Consider the following 5,862-nt stretch of genomic DNA (forward strand, 5'->3'; position numbering starts at 1 on the left):
CTTGGGAAAATTGATTTTGCTTTCTTTGTACGTGGCAAAGACCCATCTGAAATCATTTGATTATAAGGCCATGTTGTATAAAAAGGAGTTTTACTTACAAAAGAATTTACATGGCTATTGCTGTAATCCTTCACTGCAGCTCTGCTCTTGGGTGCAGCAGTGATCACTTGCAATGTGCTTACAGTTCATCTTTTCAGATATTCTTTTTGGAGCTAGGGCCTCTTAGTTCATAATGTATTTTAAATTCAACCATTTGGTATGTTCATTTATTTATCAAATATTTGAGTTTTTTAGGTGCTGGGATACAGCAGGAAACAAAACAGACAAAAGTGACTATCTTTGGGTAGTTTGCGTTTTAATAGGAAGATAAGACATGAAGCAAAATAAGTAACAAACACTGTATCGTCAGGTGATAAGTTCTAGGAAGAGAAATGATGCAGAGAAGAGAGAGTGCCTGGGGAGGGTGGGGGGTTGCAATTTAAAATTAGGTTCCTGGAAAGGCCACACTGAGAGGGCGATATGGGAGCAGATACTTGAAGAAGATGAGTCATGTCCGTATCAGAAGGGAAGAGCATTATAGGCAAGGCAAGGACAAAGGCCCTGAGGCAGAAGTATGCTTGACATGTTCCAGAAACAGGGGGCTGGAGGATCATAATCAAGGCAGAACATTGTAGATGAAATCAGATAGTACAAGGTGGGTGAGGGTTTTGAGCAGAGGAATGATACTATCTGACTTCTGTTTTAAAAGGATCACTCTGGCCTCCATGGAGAATTGACCAGGAAGCAAGGGTGGGAGACCAGTCGGGTGTGTTTATTTTAGTAACCCCAGAGAGAGATGCTGATGGCTTGGTCTGAGGCTGTAGCAGCAGATGTGGAGAGAAGTGGTTGGACATGCTCAGGGAAGAGACGAGGTGTATGATAGCAAGAGTGAAGGGTGACGGTAGGGTTTGTGACCTAAGAAGCCACTGAGATAACTGGAGTTGCCACTTAACTGTGATGGGAAAGAATGTGGGTGGAGCACGTTTGGAGGTAGGAGGGTAAGATGAAATAAAAGCTTATATTGCAACATAGCACAAATATTGGAAGACATTATCAGTTTAGTTTTTAAAAATTTTTTTACCATATACTGTATGTTAGAAATGACTATCGTAGCCTTGTATTCAGAAATAATTTCTGTAAATAAACCTCTACTTTCCACTTAAAACAGAAGCTTGCACCTGCTTATTTAATGGTGGGTTATTTGAGGAAATCAATTGACCTCTTTATTATGTTTATATCTGCCCTCCCTGACTTTAAAGTTAAAAATGTGAGATATAATTTTAGTGAGACACAAAAGCAATTCCTCTAACACAACCTACAGTTCACACAAGAAAAGAAAAAGCAAAAGCAGACTTAACAATTCTGTACACATATCAGGAGTTTATCTTCAAGATCTTCCAATTCTTGTGTTTGTTTTGGTGTGTTTGCATCAAGTGCTCAAGCTCCTCAGCTATCTTTTGCTGGGTGTAATGTTGTTTCTAAGTTTGGGAGCAATTCATTGTCTTTTACATCATTACTGGGAGAAAGTCACTTGTAAAACATCAAGATTTGGTACTGTAGGGGATTCCAACCTGAGAAATGTTTTTCTGATAACCTCTTTTGCTGATGTGGCTATTTCACTGTTTGGATTCTGGGCCACAAGGCTGTGGCTGAGTAATAACCACTAGCAGTAGTTTTGGCAAATTTCTCTGAAACTGCATTTTCCTTGTTTTTGTCTTCTCATTAGGAGGCTTGGGAGGAGCCTAAACTTGGGAAAACTACTTACTGGGCTACTTGCTAACTTTGATTATAATTGAATTTTGATTGCTTGATAGGTTTTAATGTTAATGAATTATCAGTTGTACAGTTACTTTCCATATAGAAAGATGAAGTTTGGGTCTCTTGGCCCAAAGCTGAGGATATTATTTTGTCAGTTGTAGATATATCTGATTTTCTATCATATTTTGTTGATTTTTCTCATCCCTTAAAATAATGCAGATGTTTCTAAATTCACTGTGAGAAATCTTGATAATTTTTTTGAAGTATTAATACAAAATCACAGCTCTTTCATATGCTGCTATTGTTCTTCTTCCTTTGATAGGACAGTTTAGGGACAGAACTTTGCTCAGCCCAGAAGCTCCACCATTTGGGCGTGGTCTCTGGGGGATGGAATACGGTGCTGTGGCATCGTCTGCCTAGGTCTGTGTGGTCCAGTCTGATGAACCCATGGTTCTAGGCTGACATCAAGTTTTCTTCAGCTTTGTCTATAACTTGACGAAGATGGACTCAAGATGTTGAAAAACGTTATAGTTTGGTACAAAGGGTTTGAGATCTATTCTTTTCAGGAGTATTCTGTTTCATTCTGCACGTGTTGATGGTTGTTTCTTGGCTGTGGGCCCATCTTGTTTTGTGGCTCTGATTTCATTAACCTTTTGGCTTAGAAAATGAAAAGATAAAATAAAAGGTTCTTCTAGACACTGGTAAAAGTTAAATTTAAGGACATCTCAAATGCTGGGCTCTGAATGGTATCCTTAACAAATTCTTTTCATTTTCAAAAGCTTGGCAAGTTTTTTAAATGTTTAGTTGTCTATACACAATAAATACAGACCTTGAACATTCAGAGCTTTCTTTTGGTTCCTGGGGTTTACTTTTTAACGATGGGAGAGTTGAAAGGGCTTGCAGCATGAGCAAATTTTACTCCTCAAGTATAGTTCCCATGACGTTTTTTGTGAGCACATTGAATGGATAAGGTTTCCAACCAGTGGGATCATAAACAAGACCTCTCCACATTCTGCCCCTTGAATTAGATTAGGTTATCACATTCCGTACGTCTTGGAGTTTGTAACTTCCATATCCTTTGGGTTTGTGTTGCCCTGGACGTAAAGACTTTTACAGTGTTGGGTATCAAGTCATTTGAAGCCGGTTTTTAAAGGAAAAGATTACTGTCTTGTATCTGTGCCCTACAGAGAGCTTAGTCCCAGCTGATGGAGTGGAAACCTTTGGACGAGAATTTGGAGAATTTAGGCTGCATTTGTGGAATTCTTGACTTTGGTTCTTGGTTTTCTTTCCTTTCTGCATCACCACATGTCCTTCTGCCTTGGTCGCCTGTGATCGGGATCATGAGGAGGTGGCCCTGTGCAGCTAGAGCAGCCTCACTGCCGCAAAATCTTCTTCCTGTCATTTTTTTTTTCAGAATGGTAAGGGTTTCTTCTGCTGTATGAGCAGAGCTAGCTCCAGATCTCTGAGATAAGTCTCCATTTTCTTGCGTTGGTGCTACTTCTGGTTTTGTTTAAAGGTTGATCAACTTTCATCATCTTTGGGTGAGCTTTTAACCTTTACAAGTTCTGTACAGTATATAGTTGTCATGGGGTCATGTGATTTGGCAGTGAAAAATGGTGGTAGGTCCTTTGGGACCGAGTCAGGATGTTAGAATGCTAAGCTGGCAAGGTAGGAGTCAGAGAATGGGATGTTTTTAAACGTCAGTTGCAGTATGGAGGGCTGCCCTTGCCGGGGGTATCTAGGGTGCCGCCGTGGGTGAGGCTGCAGTAGGACAGCAGATGAAGGCGTGAAAGCTAGAGGGCAAGGCTGAGCCTGGGGTGAGGAAGGGTCATCTGGGTTCTGACAGGCATGGTTTGAATGTCAGTGAGCTAGAAGCTTAAGGTCTTCAGGGAGTGGGAGGAAGTGGGCCGGGGACAGAGTGGCACCAATGCCTGCAATGGAGGGGAAGTGAGTGGCCTCCAATGACTTAAGGTCGAAGAGGGTGGCAGGGGACAGAGTTGCCCTCAGAGGAGAGCCAGAGTTTAGGTTGAGTAAAGAAAGGGAACCCTCAGAAGAGAAGTCGAGGATAAAGGGGGTTTTGCCAGCGTCTGACCATGAGTGTCAGAGGGCACCAGGGAGTGTTTCAGGAGTTAGAAAGTAGGAAGTTTTTATTTGACCTTTGGTATAAGCCCCACTGTGGGGTTGGATGCATCAGGTTCCCAGATCCGGATGCCATTAAATAAGCAAAAATATCTGTCTCACCTCCCCTGAAAAACATTGAGCCTGAATCTATTATATATGGCCTCTAGATGGAACCAGCAGCTTACAAGAAATAGGGACACAGGCTCAGGAAAAATGATAGTAAAAGGATATAATCAACCAAATCCGAAATAAGGCAGAGTCCATACGAAAAAAAGGCGGGAGAACTATTATAAAAAGCACAAGAGGTCTAAGGCACACATTTCCACACTGTGGACTTCATGCTCGTCCTGATTAGATCAGACCAATTGTAAAAAATTGCGGATTTTTTTTTTTCTTTGCACAAATAAGAAAAATTGAAAGTGGTATAGGTATTAGATGATAGTAAAGAATTGTTCATTTTATTGGATCTGATAGTGATAGTGTGGTTACATGTTTAAAAATTATGTCCCCTCAAAGTATCTACTGAGATCTTTGTGAACAGTATGTCTGAGATTGCTTTAAAATGCTCCATCGCTGTCTCTAAAGAAAAGTGTTGGTGGATGAAATAATATGAACCAAGATTAGCAGAATGTTACTAATTGCTAAAGCTGGGTATTGGGTATGTGGGGATTTATTGTACTATTCTCACTATTTTTGTATATAAAAATTTCCATAAGAAAACGTTTTTTAAAAATGAGTTAAAGTATATCGAGCACTTAAAATGTCCTGTCACGTAGTAGGTATTGTATTTTATAAGAATCTGTATATTTATCATTTTACTTACTACTTTTAAGTAACTTCCTTTGCTAGGCATCAGGATTAACCACGTGTTCTAGAAAGGTAGATCGAGGCAGAACCGTAATGCTTGCTGGTACTGGCCTGGCTTGGTGTTACTTTTAATGCCCCTTTGGTTCTGAAATTCAGATTCTACTAGTGAATGCAGTTAGAGAATTTGTATATTGAACAAATGCTGATAGAATTTTTAGTTTTGCCAAATCTGATCCTTGTTTTAAAATATGAAGTCACCTTCTCCATGAGACCTGTCCTAACCACTCTGTTTGAAATGTGGTCTCCCCCACATGCCTGTATCCATTATTCTGTATTCTTCTCTGGCTCATCCAGCAAACTTTGTAACTCACATATGGAACTCGCTTATACATACTGTGTGTCTTCCCTTACCTGCCACCTCTGACTGGGATGGAAGCTCCACAGGACAGGGATTTTTGTCTTGCTTCCATTTGGCATCCCAGCTTCTAGAATGTTGCCTGAACCATAGTAAATGCTCAATAAATATTTAAACGAATAATATGTTGGGTTTTCTAAGATGAGGCTATTAGATCCCTTGGACGCACTCCTCATGTTCATAACAGTGAAACGAGAAGACGATGTGAGTTGATTGACATCTCTCATCCTGCCCCCGGTGACCCATGGCACGTGTTTTCAGGTGGCAGCCTGAGTCAGGTCTATGGGCCACAGTGCTACGCCTTGTCACAGAGCCTGTTTTGTCATCAGACCTTGACATGGACCGCATTCAAGCCAACAGAACTGATGCGTTTCAAGCCAGACTAAGATGGTAGAGTGATAGTGCTATTTTGATCTTGACCATGTGAGACCATTGGGATATCATCCATGATGCTCAGCCAAAAAAGTGGATTGCCTAATGAATCCATCCTAGTATTCATCCCCAGTATGTGAGAAAATGGGAGGCTTTTGAGAAAAAGCTTATATTCACACATGTTGCCATTTCTTCCCAAATGTTAGGGACTGAAAACTTTAAAGATATTTTGATTTCAGAAGATGGTCCTGAGTTTAAACAAGACCTCTGCTTGCTTGAGAAGCTGACAAATTCCCACAGTGATACACCATCACTATCCTTTCCTTCCACAGAACATAAACTAGTACCCC

Source organism: Lemur catta, chromosome 24 (genome assembly GCF_020740605.2).
Source record: "Lemur catta isolate mLemCat1 chromosome 24, mLemCat1.pri, whole genome shotgun sequence".
NCBI lineage: Eukaryota > Metazoa > Chordata > Mammalia > Primates > Lemuridae > Lemur > Lemur catta.